This window comes from Patella vulgata, chromosome 5 (genome assembly GCF_932274485.2).
Source record: "Patella vulgata chromosome 5, xgPatVulg1.2, whole genome shotgun sequence".
Classification (NCBI taxonomy): Eukaryota; Metazoa; Mollusca; class Gastropoda; family Patellidae; genus Patella; species Patella vulgata.
This window is the reverse complement of record NC_065883.2, coordinates 72,234,110-72,251,182: the sequence shown is the minus strand read 5'-3', so window position 1 is coordinate 72,251,182 and position 17,073 is coordinate 72,234,110. Positions and strand designations below refer to the sequence as shown.

The window sequence follows — 17,073 nt, the reverse complement described above, 5'->3', positions numbered from 1 at the left end:
CAGCGTTAATAAGGAAAACAAATGAAACATTAAAAAATCAATCTCGCGGCAGACAAAATCTATGGGGTCTTCTAGATATCCAGTTTTTCATCTATTTAAAGTGACTGTGTGGTCAGTTTCTAATCTATTTAAAGTGACTGTGTGATACTGTGACCAGTTTCTAATCTATCATTAAAGTAACTATGCATGATTAGGTTCTAATCTATCATTAAACATACATGATGCAAGAACTAAATCTGCCTATTGCGTGTCTTTCTTTAGGCCTGAAATGTTATATAAAAATGGATAATCGAGACTATGTTTTTTATCGTACCAACTATGATGATCGATGCTAGGCCTAAGATTCAATCGCTGCTATCTTGATGTGATGAAGCAATTTGACTGAAATTTATTTTCAGCATATTCCCTTTACAGTATCTGTTTTTTTAAACTATTATAGATAGTAAGACCTGTCAGCTCTTTATCTAATCTCCCATAATGTATCTTTAAAGTAACTGTGCGTGATCAGGTTCTAATCTATCATTAAAGTAACTGCGCGTGATGTGTTTCTTATATGTCATTAAAGTGATTGTTCAAGGTCAGTTTCTAATCTGCCATTAAAGTATCTGTGCGTGGTTAGTTTCTAATCTGTCATTAAAGTATCTTTGCGTGATCAGTTTCTAATCTGTCATTAAAGTATCTGTGCGTGATCAGTTTCTAATCTGCCACTAAAGTATCTGTGCGTGATCAGTTTCTAGTCTGCAATTAAAGTATCTGTGCGTGATCAGTTTCTAATCTTTCATTAAAGTATCTGTGCGTGATCAGTTTCTAATCTTTCATTAAAGTATCTGTGCGTAATCAGTTTCTAATCTGTCATTAAAGTATCTGTGCGTGATCAGTTTCTAATCTTTCATTAAAGTATCTGTGCGTAATCAGTTTCTAATCTGTCATTAAAGTATCTGTGTGTGATCAGTTTCCTCACACTGCTAAAAACCTCTACTGGCTAGCGAATTATTGAAATAAAATTCAATCATGTGTTAGTCCCGATATGACCATGTTTGTGTCGAGTGGACGTTAAATCTCCTTTCTCTTTCTCCCGTTTACAGATCAAGAAACCGGCGCCACTCATCTTATTGTTCTTGAGGCGCATCTTAAGGTGTATGTTGTGATTTAGTGTCCTATTCTGTATTTACATTTAACACATTGGTTTTTATATCCTCAAGTTCAGTGTTATGGTGAATATTTTTAATATGACTAGAAAACAATTTACCATAGGATTGTAATTCGCTTCTATCATAGTTCTTCGGATGATACGAAAAACCAAGGTCCCGTGTATACATTGGAATGCACGTAAAAGATCCCTTGGCAGTTGAAATTCGATATAAGAGTAGGCGATACTGCCGCTGCCCGGGCAAAATTTCCCTCATAGCACACTGTATAGCGTATGCCCATCTTCATTAGCCCAGCATAGGTGCAGAACAGTAGGACGTTAAACCCCATTTCATTTCATTTATTTCGCTTCTTTCAAACAAGTGTTAAAGGGACATTAGGTAAGATTAGATAAAGAGCAGACAGTTCTCGCAAAAAAAGTTACAAAATAGATAATACTTAACTCTGAGCCCAGTTATTGGCGTTAAAAATTGCTACTGTTATCTCGCTTCTCCATTTTTAAATCAAATAATTCAATGGCCGAACCGTTCTAATCTACTTAAAGTTTAATTAATAGTTTATATAACATTAAAGGAGCTAAGTCGCTAATATTTGGGACCTAGAAATTGACACAAATGGGTCGCAACGCATACAATAATGTAATATGAATGTATATAAATTGATTTACATTCAAACGTTTCTGTTTTTACTGTAATTTTTAATCAGTTAGGTTCGCCAGCTGCAGTGTTCTCAATCGAATTTCAATCTCTAGCGTCTGGTTATTCCAGTCTACGCCGATATTATTTATTGGGCTTGCTCTCCAGATAAGAATATAGCGTCACCGTTTGACATGACTTGTGGAATATGCCTAGCCTCGTTTTTCGAGTCCCTTATTACAAATAGCGCTGAAACGCATTATGGTACACGATTCGTGTACCAATTGTAAAATGTTTATTTTGTCTTTAATATTGGATATCAGAAGGCCATCTTTTCCCGGTAAGATCCAAATATCAATGTTGATTTAAACCGACAAATAAGTCGTGTTTTCAATGTCGAAGATTTTGGATGATATTGAGTTAGAGACTTAGCTACTTTAAGGCATAAATGTAGGCCTGCAATAGGCAGATTTTCCTCTAACACAATGTCTGTTTAATGAAGAATTAGAAGTTTGTTTAAATGGCACTCATTGGTAGAAAACAACATGTGTATAGTAGATAAACTCACCAGAACAGCCGTCTGCTAACCAGAATCAAATTACACTGATTTGTGGAGATGAGAAAGCGTCTCCAAGTCACATAAGCTCACACCAGGGGTCGAAACTACGAACGCAACACAGGAAGCGCGATACTCTAGACTAGACTATTAGGTCCTCTTCGCTCCCTTGCTGTTTAACCTCCGACGCTTCCTGATAAGAGTTTTGTGAAACCGGTAGTAATAACTACGAATCAGGAATGGAGATGCAACCCTACCAGGCCTGTGTCAACAAGGCCTTATTCCCTAAATTCCATTGGAGCAGCCGCAATGTAGACGCCCGTTCAGAACAAACAGGCTGCTTTGTCGTGTAACGAAAACAAACCTACTAATGCTTAGTGCAGGAGGACCACACTACACACAAACAAACCAGATAAGACAAAAACGTGGACAAGACACAAACTATATAGACATTGCGAACAAGAAACTACAGAGAGAGAGAGAGAGAGAGAGAGAGAGAGAGAGAGAGGGTTTAACGTCCACTCGACACAAACCCACGAGGTTGGACAGGCGATCCTACTCCTTGTCACGTACAGCCGGGAAATCGAAACCACGCCAGTTCACTCAATGACAGACCTTATGATACAGCGCGGAGGTGCGAACCATTCGGCCATCCCCCCCCCCCCCAAAGCACTGTAAGTTTTGGACTTCACGCAAAATGAAAAAATAAAACAACAATTGACACTCAAAATGATAATAAAAACAAACTTACAAAGAATTAATCAAGGCGTGATATACGTGAAACCAAGCCAGGATCCCGGACAAGCTATCGTGTTGCACAGTTATGCAAGTGTGTTTTTCAATATTCATATCATATTCATATCTAAACTGTTCAAACAGAATTGTAAATAACCTAGCCATAACGCATGCATATTAAAAAGATAATGTCTATATTCGTATTTGATCTTTCACGTGTTGTTGAGTAGGCCAGGGTATTATTCATTATTTAAACACCGAGGAAGTAAACAATTTATAGCTTGCATTGTTAACAGTCGTATAGCTTTTAAAGTGAGGCGTCCACAGAGAGAGAGAGACAGAGAGACAGAGAGAGAGAGAGAGAGAGAGAGTGGGGGTGTTTAACATTCACCTAATATAAACTAGGTCCTTTCGGGATTAACATGGTTTAATTATTTTCAATAATTCGCTACAGCATCTCCTCTTTGGCTAAATGAGAGAGAGAGAGAGAGAGAGAGAGGGAGAGAGAGAGAGAGAGAGACTGGGGGATTTAACTTTAATAGTTCGCTTGCACGTAGTGGTCCTTAGTAGGTCGGAGGACACCAGAACCCTTGTCACGTACAAGTGTGGAATCGAAACCACGCGACTTGACTCAATGACAGACCTTATGATCTTTTGGTGAGAAGCGTACGTGTTAGATCCGCCTTTAATGCAGCAGCCTTCACAGAGATGGTTACCACAGAGTTAGTCGCCATTCGGTAACCCATCCCCGCCTTCAATGTAGCAGAGTTAGTCACCATTCGGTAACCCACCCCCGCCTTCAAAGTAGCATAATTCACAGAGATAGTTACCACAGAGTTAGTCACCATTCGGTAACCCATTCCCGCCTTCAATATAGCAGACTTCAGAGAGATAGTTACCACAGAGTTAGTCACCATTCGATAACCCATCCCCGCCTTCAATGTAGCAGACTTCACAGAGATGGTTACTACAGAGTTAGTCGCCATTCGGTAACCCATCCCCGCCTTCAATGTAGCAGACTTCACAGAGATAGTTACCACCACAGAGTTAGTCACAAATCATTCCGTGTTAGCAAAGAAATTTATCCACAAACCCTTTTATTTATATTCTGATTAATCTTAATCACTGAAGTTGTTTTTCACTCCCGTTTACAAAATGTCAGCCCACACAGACAAGGGACTAACTAGTTATGCAGCGTACTATGAGGGCCATTGTGCCTGGAGGGCAATTGTGCCTGGAGAGCGGCGCTACGGCCTACAGCGTGTTGTTATGAGGGCAATTGTGCCTGGAGAGCGGCGCTACGGCCTACAGCGTGTTGTTATGAGGGCAATTGTGTCTGGAGAGCGGCGCTACGGCCTACAGCGTGTTGTTATGAGGGCAATTGTGCCTGGAGAGCGGCGCTACGGCCTACAGCGTGTTGTTATGAGGGCAATTGTGCCTGGACAGCGGCGCTACGGCCTACTCTTATTTCGAATTCCACCTGTCAACGCTTCATTTACTTGCACACAGACGTGTACGCAGGACCACGATTTCGTCTGTTGCCAGATACTCCGTCCTGTACCACTGACAAGCGTCACCCCCGATGGCAAATGCCGAAGCTACTTCTGTTACTAGTTAATTCTTACTAATACTACAACTTTAACGGTTCATCCAGATTTTCCAAGGCGGTTTCCCCTTGTCAGCTATGCAGGATTGAGGGCCTGACATGGACAGCTGTCTAGTCGTCCGGGTGGGAAGAAAAACCGAGGACCCGTGTAGACATTGGCGTAGACGTAAAAGATCCCTTGACAGTTGGAATTCGATTTAAGAGTAGGCCGTAGTGCAGCTGTCCGGGCAAAATTCCCCCATAGCACACTGTATGGCGTATACACGTCTTCATTAGCCCAGTTCGGAACAGAACAGTAGGACGTTAAACTCCATTTTATTTCATTTCATTTCTCAACTTTAACGATTTATAATTTATAAATAAATCCGAATAATTCTATTTGTCATATCAGTTTGATTAAATCAGATTTGCCATTTATAGTTCAATATAAGTTCAATATTTTCTATTCTCCATTCAAGATGGCCGAACATTGGCAATAATAATATGATAACATTATACAGAACTTTAATTACTTCCCTTTGACAACTAAACATGTTATCCAAGTATTAATTAAAAGCAACGAGATAACAAACTATTATTTATTTATGGCAACAGTGCCAACGAAGTAATTAATTAAAAGTTATGGAAATACATGTTCAATTTCTCTTCGTTTTCATTATCCTTGAACGAGGAATAATAGGTGTGGTAATATTTAAGAAAAACAATCTCTAATAGCACACCATGTCATCTGAGATTAAACAGAAATAGGAAATCAGATGAAATGAAATGAAATGAAATAGGGTTTAACGTCCTACTGTTCTGCTCCTAACCTGGGCTAATGATGACGGGCATACGCCATACAGTGTGCTTTGAGGGAAATTTTGCTCGGGCAGCGGCACTATCGTCTACTCTTATATCGATTTCCCAGGAATCTTTTACGTTCACGTCAATTTATACACGGACTTCGTTTTTTTCCTCCCATCCGAATGACTAGACAGCTGTCCTTGTCAGGACAAGGGGAAACCACGTCAAAAAATTCCGATGAACTTTATCGACCAACACAGGGATCGAACACACGACCTCCAAGCTAGGGAGCCAGTGTGGCTCTGCACCATCTTGGTTAATAATGACGGCCATACGCCATGTAACGAGATTGAAGGAAATTTTAACAGGACTGCGGCGTTATGGCCTACATGTAATTGTATTTCGAATTGCAACTGCAACGGGTTCTTTTACTTGCACACCTACGTGACCAAGGGAGCTGTGTTTTTTTCTCATCCGAACGACTAGAGGCGTTTTTTGCCCCCCCCCCCCCCCGTCTTACACTACCACACTACAAAAACAAGAGGATTCATCATGGGCCATTACACATGGATTGGACCTGTTAACCCTTTGGACACTGAAACCCTGAACGACATTGGGCCTATATATATCTAGCCTTTTTCTTATATTACGAAAGTAGGAATATTGTAATTAATTTATAAAATCAACAACGCCCAGGCCTTGTATGGAGTTGAAACATACTATACTTTGGTCATCTACAAACTGTTCTGGCTTGAATGAACTCCTTACCGCCATGACTTTAGATTTTTCTTCGTAGCATGAACTCGCGAGTTGAAGAATTGTTATACGGCCACCTCATTATTGACAACTCAAGCACAAAAAATAACCACGTTCTAGTCTGAAAATACACGCAGTTCAACACCATTCCATTCCATAATATTTAGTTCCTAAATGACTTGTCTTCAATACACGCCCCCCCCCCTCTCTCTCTCTCTCTCTTTCCCTCTCCCTAGCTCCCCCCCCCCCTTATTCGAACCATTTCTGGTTCGCTTGTTAAATATTCTCGAACATACCAGTATCATTTCAATTATATTTGATTAATAATTCACATCCCATGAACTCATTAACTCATGCTCCGTGAAAAACATGTCTACACACTGTAGACTTTGTTTCAATTATTGATAAATCGTTTCGTTTTATTTTCTCACTTTAACCATGCTTACGCCAGGCCCGGGATTGTAAAGCGCAGTGAACACTTAAAGGGAGAGCGAGAGAAATGGGGTTTAACCTCCACACGACACAAACTAGGTCATTTCGGGACTAACATATGGTTTAATTTTATTTACATAATTCGCTTGCGCGTAGGGTTCTTTAGCAGTAGGAGGAAACCGGAGGACCCGGAGAGAACCCACGAGGTTGGACAGGCGGCCCTACTCCTTGCCACGTACAACCGGGGATTCGAAACCACGCCAGTCGACGGCGCTTAAAGGCGCTAAATCGCTAATATTTGTGACACAAAATGGGTCGCAACGCATATAATGATGTAATATGAATGTATATAAATTGATTTACATTCAATCGTTTCTGAATTTACTATAATTTCAAATCAGTTATGTTCGGCGAAATATGCCAGAAGTCTCAATCGAATGGCAATCTCTAGCGTCTGGTTATTCAAGTCTACACCGATAGTATTTATTGCGCATGCTCTCCAGATAAGAAAATGACTCCACTGTTTGACATGACTTTGGGAATGTCTAGCCTCATTCTTCGAGTCCCTTTTTACAAATGGCACCGAAACGCATTATGGTACACGATTCGTGTACCATTGGTAAAATGTTTATTTTGTCTTAAACATTGGATATCAGGAGCCCATCTTTTCCCGGTAAAATCACTTCATCAATGTTGATTTAAACTTACAAATAATTCGTGGTTCGTACCCGTGTCAGGCAAGGTTTATATGCTTAATAGAGTTGTTGGATGTGGCAGAAATGTAATAAATATCAATCGTTGTTGGAAGAAAAAAATGACAGTTTTGCTTATTTTAATTATTAAATGGCCGAACCGTTCTAATCTATTTAAAATCAGAGCCAGCAGATGGCATCGAGAGTTGACTATAGTTTTGTCATGTTAATAAATGTCTAATTAAACATGCATTATGCAAGAGCTAAATCTGTCTATTGTAGGTCTTTCTTTAGGCCTGAAATGTTATCTAAATTATAAATTAGACATTAATTAACCTATCCAGGCCATAATCAACTCTAGATGGCATCGCTAGCCTGCGATCTTAAGTGGATTGTGAGCCGATTTACTGCATAACTTTCCTTCTCAATTAAACGATTAAATGGATAATCGAGACTATGCTGTTTATCGTACTGACTTTAGTAATGATGACCGAGGCTTATGGGAATTTCAGTCGCTTAGTTCTCGGTTCATCGTTGATCAATTTGAATGAAATTTTCACCAAATTGCCTTTACATTATCTAGTTTTTAACTATTATAGTGAGAACTGCCAACTCGTTACCGAATCTCCCATAATGTATCTTTAATAATTTAAGGCTCAAAGAAAGACCTGCAATAGGCAGATTTAGCTCTTACATAATGCCTGTTTATGGTGGGCTTAAGGATCAATTTACTTGATTTACGTTTATTGTTTGTCCGCGGGTTTGTCTCATAGTCTTTGTTTGTGTGTGGTGTGGCCCCCCTGTACTTATTAATAGTAGGAACTCTCAAAATTAGCATCATACTTGATTCAGTCTTCCAGATTAGAAATGAAATAAAATGGGGTTGAACGGGTTACGTTTAGAGTTATCGCCCCACCCAATCACATGATTTCAGTATGGATTTCGGAGATGCTAATTGTAGGCCGGTTGGGTAGGTTCGGTAATTTTCGGAGTCCAAAATGGCAAGTTTATATAAATGAGTATTTTGGAAAATACTATCCCTTTCACCAACCCAAACCCTTTTTAGAAGACTGAACTTAGATCCAATTTACCTTTTACCCCTCTAAAAAGGGTTAGGGGTTGGGTTAGTATTCCCGGAAATTACCGAACATCGCCAACCGTAGCATCTCCCTACGAGTTTCAACGCTATAATCACATTCATGATACCTCAGATATGCTCCAAATCGACTTTAGCACGCAACCCAAATTCCTCGCCCACCCCATTCCACCCCAACGTAATGAATAGGCCTATATTGGGTGTTTGTCCCCCCCCCCCATCCCCGCATGGGATCCTGTTCCTCCACCAAAATCAAATGACTGAATACACCGTTTCATTATCCAGACGACTGCGGCTAGTCCATTTGCTATTTTTGGACTGTACTGAACGCTCCGTGATCTATTAAAGATTAACGAGATAGAATGAGATTTGGCGTGATATTTTGAAGGGCTTTGGTTGATGACGTCATTAAGTCAACATGACTAAACAAAATGTCTGTCCGGGAACAATTGTTGTTGATATGATCAGGTTTTCTACATTACTAGGATTAATCCATTAGCCCATCTGTCCACTAGTTTTTTAAAGTAATTATTTGTAGATACGATCTTGCCTGAGGTAGAATATAGCCATGCGCGAAGAACATCGGCTACCATATAGGTATAGGCCTATTCATGCTGTAGTTAGTCCTTGTCGCCGATATCGACCTCCAAGGCCGGATCTACTATGAAATGAAAATTAGCTCAAATAGGCATTATGCAAGACCTAATTCTGCCTATTGCGGGTCTTTCTTATAGGCTTAAATGTTATATAAATTATTAATTTGGCATTAATTAAACATACATTATGCAAGGGTTAAATCTGCCTATTGCAAGTCTTTATTTAGGCTTCAGATGTTATAGAAATTATTAATTAGGCCTTTATTTACACGACAAGCTCAAAATCAATTCTGTAGATCCACGGATGGCTTGGGTACAGACACAATTGATGCCTATTTCTAGTCCAAACTTCCAACAGTGACAAATCCGTTCAGAACAAAGTAATTTGACTGAAATTTTCAACATTTTCTTTTTTTATTATGTATTTTTGAATTATTATAATGGCCAACTCTTTATTAAACTCTTAACTAATGTATCTTTAACGTACTAATACCATAATTAACTCTCGATGTCATCGGATGACTCCGATATTAAGTAGATTTAAATACGTTTTGCGGTTGATGCGGTTACCGTAAAATTGGATAATCGAGACTTTGTTTATTATCGTAACAATGGTAGCAATGACAATCGAGGCTAGGCGGTAATTGATTCGCAAATAACTAGGCCCAGAGTGGAGTAATTTGACTGGAATTTTCCCCGTATCCCCTTTTCATTACCCATTTTGTTTTAAAACTATTATAACGAGAACTGTCAGCTCTTTATCTAAATCTGTCTTACCTAATGCCCCGTTAAGTTTCAGGGGCCCTAATCGCGGAGTTTAACATCCATTCGACACAAACTCCGTGTCACGTACAAGCGGTGAATCGAAACCACGCCACTTTACTCAATGACAGGCCTTCTGATCAAAGGCGCACGCGTTAAAGGGACAATAACACTCTTGCTGGCTTGAAAGCTCAAGAAAATAAATAATATCTCTATCTAAGTACTAGATGTTTAAGTGTCCTACCTGTTGTGTAAATTATCCATTACATCCTATTTTACTTGTCCAGAGGGTTCGAAAATATTTTTAAATCGAAGTTTCATTTGAAAAGGTTTACTGTTAGACGTTTCAAACCATTATGTTGAATTTTTCAAAACTTTTAAATAAGGTGTGTTAAGATGAAATTTGTATCATCAATTAATTGAAATATTGTAAAATAGTACAATTTGTTGACCAGAATAAAGATTGGGACATATTATTCAGTTACAACAAGAGTGGTATTGAGCCTTTAACCATTCGGCCATCCAATCCCCTTGCGCCTTTGAGACTATACCTTATATACCTTTTAAGAGCTAAGTCTGCCTATTGCAGGTCTTTTTCTTGTTTCAAATTTTATATAAATTATTATTTAAACATTTAGACAAACCCATAATCAATTTCTGGGCCATCGGGTGGCTAAGATATTGAGACTTCGTTTATAATCGTGTCAAAGGTACTTATAATGGAGACTATTAAGGCTATTTCTCGCCAAAACTTCAAATATTCATAACTTCGCTCAGAATAAAGTAAAACGAATGACCAACTCTGTATCTAAATCTTACTTAAAATACAGATGTGACGTCATCCTTTGATGTTGGCGTACCATTATTTCCAATAATGTACGGGAAACTTGCCAATCGTACATTATCTATACTAGATAAAATATTGGACTCGCGTGACGTATTTCATTGAAAAGCACGTGCGGGATAGTGTCTGTATTTTAAGTTGTTTAATGTCTCGAGCTAAAGACATTGCGTAATATATTGAAACAACACTCGGCTGACGCCTCGTGCAGTATCAATATATTACTTAAACATACATTATGCAAGAGCTAAATCTGTCTATTGAAGGTCTTTTTTTAGGTCTGAAATGTTATCTAAATTATTAATTAGACATTAATTAACCTATCCAGGCCATAATCAACTCTAGATGGCAGCGCTAGGCCTGCGATCTTTAGTGGATTGTGAGCCAATTTAATGCATACCTTTCCTTCTCGATTTAACGATTAAATGGACAATCGAGACTAGGCTGTTTATTGTACTGACTTTAGTAATGATGACCGAGGCTAGAGGGAAATTTCAGTCGCTTAGTTCTCGGTTCATAGTGGATCAATTTGACTGAAATTTTCAGCAAATTACCTTTACACTATCTAGTTTTTAACTATCATAGCAAGAACTGCCATCTCTTTATCTTATCTCCCATAATGTATCTTTAATGTCTCGCTCTCGACCATTAAACCACACATAATGCACCTTTAAGTTGGGTTTCTTAACGTCGGTGAAAGAATTATTTTGCCGGATGACTTTTTATGATATTGACAACGTGACAATATGGATAACATAGGTATTATACATTAGTAAAATAAACATCAGCACGAGAGATGTGTCGTAACCTAGATACCATGTCTGCTTAAATTACGTCATATAATCAGGGTCGTCACTAACCAAACATAATCCCACACAAAAAATTAACAGGTTTTTTTTTTTTTTTTAGATCGATGGAAGACTGAATGGCTTGGGGTTCAGGTTAACTGGGGTATCCCACCCTTAACTTAAAACTAGAGGAGGTATATTAAATATATATTTAACAACTAAGTGTTAAGAATCGTGACAAATAAATTGTGATATATCGGAAAGTAATGATTTGATTTTTATAATAGAGCGCATGACTTTAGGCTTTTAAAATTAGAGAGAGAGAAATGGGGTTTAACCTCCACTAGACACAAACTAGGTCATTTCGGGACTAACACATGATTTAATTTCATTTCTATAATTCGCTTGCGCGTAGGGGTCATTAGCAGTGGGAGGAAACCGGAGGACCCAGGGAAAACCCACGAGGTTGTACAGGCTACCCTACTCCTTGTCACGTACAACCTGGGATTCGAAACCATTCCATTTGACTCAATGGCAGGCCTTATGACACAGCGCGCACGTGCTAACCATTCGGCCATCCAACCCCACTTTTAAAATTACCCAGGGATTTATTTACAAATTGAATTAGCTTTAAAGTAGTAATAATTATTGAAACAGGAACTCGTCCCGACAAAAGTAAATCTTGAAGCGAGGGGCAGTACATAATAATAATAATAATAATTTATTGAACTTGTATAGCGCCAAAATCCACCTTGTAAAGCTGCTCTGTGGCACTTGTACTAAAAATCTATCTGATTATGAGTAAAAGATTAAGATATAAAATCATAAAAGAATAAAATGGCAAAAACTATTAGATTTGTGTAAAGTATAATTAAAGATACATTATGTAAGATTTAGATAAAGATCTAACCATGATTCTTGCTATAATAGTTCGAAAATAGATAAAGTAAAATTAATAATTTGAAAATTTCAATCAAATTAATGTATTGTGAGTGAATATATTAGCCTTTGAAGGTTTGACAAGACGTGTGCAATAATTTCAATCGCCGCACTTGTTGTTCGAAGCTAAGTCTCGCTCCTCCATTTTTAAATTAAATCAAAATATGACTGAACCATTTTAATCTATTTATTATCGGATAAATTTGATGCCATCGAGAGTTGATTATGGCCTGGATCAGTTAAATAATGTCTAATTAATAATTTAGAAAAAATGTTTAAAGGAGCTAAATTGCTAATATTTGGCACATATAGAAATCGACACATATAATAATGTAATATGAATGTATACAAACTGATTAATATTCAATGATTTCCGTTTTTACTCTAATTTCAAATCTGTTATGTTAGGCGAAATATACCAGAAGTCTCAATCGAATGGCAATCTCTAGCATCCGGTTATTCCAGCCTACATCGATAGTATAAGAATAAGAATATGACGCCACCTTTGACATGACTTGTGGAATATGTCTAGCCTCGTTCTTCGTGTCCCTTCTTACATATAGCACTAAAACGCATTATGGTACACGATTCTTGTACCAATGCTAAAATGTTTATTTTGTCTTAAATATTGGATATCAGAAGTCCATCTCTTCCAGGTAAGATCACAACATCAATTTTGATTTAAATTGACAAATAATTCGTGCTTTCAATGTCGAAGACTTTGGATGATACTGCGTTAATTAATTACTTACATTTCCATTACTCATTACTTTTGAAATCGTTCATTACTCATTACATAACAATTACTTAAAAATGTAATGATTACATCCCATTACCATTACCCAAGCCCTGCCCCAGGTCCTTCGGCTGAGGCTACTTGCCCCAAAATTCCTTTGTCGCCCAAATTTTCAGAATGGATGAATCATTAACAAAAACGAATTTTCCACAAAGCTGTGATGGTTGTTTATTTTTAATTAATTACCTCAATTACACACAATATAAATTTACAATATATTGGCAACTACAACTTAATGATCACCACTTTCTGATGTTTATGCCCGAATAACGGAAATACATTGCCCGAAAAGTGAACGGTTCACCGAATCTGGGCCCCGGCTCCTACGCCTATGAGAGAGAGAGGGGAGAGAGGGGGGGATGGTGGGTAACGTCCACTCGACACATTTCGGGACTAAATGTTAGTCCTGAAAGGACCTAGTTTGTGTTGAGTGGGGTTACCCCCCCCCCTCTCTCTCTCTCTCTCTGTGTCTCTCTCTCTAACGTTTTTCAAGGATATTAACAGCGCTCGTGACAAACAACGTAGGCCTACTCTATATTCGATAAGTAAGTCATTTAAAGTCGCCTCTCTCTCAATGATAATTCCCGAAATGGCCTAGTTGACGTTGCCACCTCTCTGTCTCTCTCTCGGTCTCTCGACTCTCGAGGCAACGAGTGAAATATTGCAGATATATATAATTAATATAATGTCGGTTTGGCAAGGTGTATGTCCGTTTTAGTTTCTACTATTATCAAGTAATCAATGAACGAGGATTATAAACTGACAGTTTATGTATAATGTGCATCAATCCGGTAATTATTTACAGAGATAAACTGATAATTACTCTCCGGGGAATTGGGTGGCCGAATGGTTAGCGTGAATAAACATTTTACAAGGGAAAAAAAAAAAAAGAAAAAAAAGCGTGTGCGCTGCGTTGTATCATAAGGTTTGACATTGGGTCAACTGGTGTGGTTTCGATTCCCCGGTTGTACGTGACAACCTCGTAGGTTTTCTCTGGGTATTCCGGTTCCCTCTCACTGCTAAAGACCCCTACGCGCAAGCGAATTATTGAAATGAAATCGAACCATATGTTAGTCCCGAAATGACTTAGTTTGTGTCGAGTGGACGTTAAACCCCATCTCCCCCCCTCTCTCTCTCTCTCTCTCTCTCTCGCTTAATGGGTACAATTTAAGATTTTTCTCCAAAGTAATCCATACTTGTATCATATAAAGTGGTACTATGCTGATGGTGGTCGGAATAACTTCAAGTCTTCAAGAGACAAGGTATATTCGTTCGGAAGAGACAAAAAACCGAGGTCTCGTGTACACATAGCCGTGTATGTTAAAAAACCGAGGTCCCGTGTACACATAGCCGTGTATGTTAAAGATCCCCTGGCAGTTAAAACAGAGAACAATCTAGTTGGAGAATATAGATATCTGCTCTGAATGGCCGCCATATCCAAAACTTAATACAGTATTTTGTTAGGTCGTTCTACTCCGTTTCCTGTCAAACATACAACGATTAAATAAACATGTTCAATTTATTAAATGGAAGCGGAAGAAATCCTTCTGAGAATTCTCTATGTATACTTATTGTTTTCGACTAATATCATCGATTTAGGACTTATAGGAGATAAATCGGTAATAGTTGGGGCCTAGAAATTGACACAAATGGGTCGCAAAGCATATAATAATGTAACTTGAATGTATATAAACTGTTTTACATTCAATCGTTTCCGTTTTTACTCTTAATTTCAAATCTGTTATGTTCGGCGAAATACGCCAGAAGTCTCACAAGAATGGCAACCTCTAGCGTCTGGATATTCCAGTCTACACCGATAGTATTTATGACGCATGCCCTTCAGATAAGAATGGTGTCACCGTTTGGCATGACTAGCCGCGTTCTTCGAGTCCCTTGTTACAAATGGCGCTGAAACGCATTATGGTACACGATTCGTGTACCAATGGTAAAATGTTTATTTTGTCTTAAATATTGGATATCAGAAGCCTACCTTTTCCGCGTAAGATCACAACATCAATGTTGATTTAAATTGACAAATAATTCGTGTTTTCGATATCGAAGATTTTGAATGATATTAAGTTAGAGACTTAGCTACTTTAATGTCAGTCAACTAGTTCAGTGTCTGTTCTCAATTGTAGACAGACAGCGTTAAAGGCTCAATACCACTCTTGTTGTAACTGAATAATATGTCCCAATCTTTATTCTGGTCAACAAATTGTACTATTTTACAATATTCCAATTAATTGATGATACAAATTTCATCTTAACACACCAATTTCATCTTAACACACCTAATTTAAAAAATTGGAAAAATTCAACTAAATGATTTGAAAAGCCTAACGTAAACCTTTTCAAATGTGACTTGGATTTAAAAATATTTTCGAACCCTCTGGACAAGTAAAATAGGATGTAATGGATAATTTACACAACAGGTAGGACACTTAAACATCTAGTACTTAGAATAAGGCTAATATTTATTTACTGGAGCTGTCAAGCCAGCAAGAGTGTTATTGTCCCTTAAAGTTTAGTGTGTCCACTGCTACCTCTCCAACACGACTGACTATTCCGGCAAGTTCCTTAGGAACTATTTGTCTATCATATGATATGACAACGTATAGTCTTTCGGATGGGATGAAAACCCGAGATCCTGTCTACAGTACGTGAAAGAAGCCTTGGCAGTTGGAATTCGATATAAAAATGTCCCCCCATAGCACACTGTATAGCGTATGTCCGTCTTCATTAGTCCAGTCGGAGCAGAACAGTGGGATGTTAAGCCCCATTTTATTTCATTTCCTTGGAGCCTTGGTGACTAAATGGGTAAGACGCTGGCTCGATAGCCTGGGGGTATCGTGTTCGATCATCGCGATTTTCCGGCGTGTTTCCCCTTGTCAGTGGTGCAGAACGGAGGGCCTGATAAGAACAGCTGTCTAGTCGTTTGGATGGTACGAAAAACCGAGGACCCGCGCATAGTTTGACATGCACGTAAAAGATCCCTTGGCAGTTGGAATTCGATATAAGAGTAGGCCACAGTGCCGCTGCCCGGGCAAAATTTCCCTCATAGCACACTGTATAGCTTATGCCCGTCTTCATTAGCCCAGTAGGAGAAGAACAGTAGGACGTTAAACCCCATTTCATTTCCTTGACAGCGGACGTTACCCCCGAACGAACGAAACGCTTAATCGTTGTGATTTATATGAAAACAGAGAGTTGATCTGATATGGACCGGGTACAAACCATTAAACAACGGAAGCAGAAGTCTTTTTTATATCAACTTCAGTTTCGCTTTTGACTTTTAGTGTCGACAGTTGAAAGAAAAATGATTTATATCTCAACATTGGCTTACTTTAAGGACGTTAAATTTTGAATACAGAAAACGTTCACGTGCACGTCACGTACCAAATGAAAACACCTTTTATTAAATAGTTCAAATCCAGATTTATCAATTAAATTGAAAGTTATAGTCGGAAACTTTTAAAAATTGTTCAGGTTAATATAATTAAAATCAAAGCAAACTTACCTGCATAAAAGACGTAATTATATACGAATAGTATTACACCTGAAAACATAGTCCATATCATACGTATAACTCAAAACGGTAATACATACAATAATACATGCCATACACAGCAAGATGTCGTCGCGTGCCACGTGCAGAGTAATATATAGTAATTATTGATTACCGATCTTGTTGCTATTAATAACTCCCTATCCAACATATGGCTGAAATAAAATATATATAAATACACACATATATTATTTTTACTACAAATTTTCGATTGTGTACATCTACATTTAGAACAAGTTAGCTCGATCGATTTTCAAAAAATATGCCAGATCGATATGGAGTCACAACTACTTGACGTGCGTTGGTGTGTTACTAACGGTAAATAAACAACAGAAAGGGTGTTGCT

At 38.3% G+C, this 17,073-nt stretch overlaps 1 protein-coding gene across 1 annotated transcript in view; it reads right to left on the bottom strand.

The window, feature by feature from the left end:
* Nucleotides 1–16,749, bottom strand: part of LOC126822481 (uncharacterized) — a 49,465-nt gene extending 32,716 nt beyond the window's left edge. The window contains exon 1 of the mRNA XM_050551410.2: nt 16,680–16,749. The gene's annotated coding sequence lies outside the window, so the exon portion shown is untranslated. The remainder of the gene's footprint in view (nt 1–16,679) is intronic.
* Nucleotides 16,750–17,073: the final 324 nt, after the last annotated feature.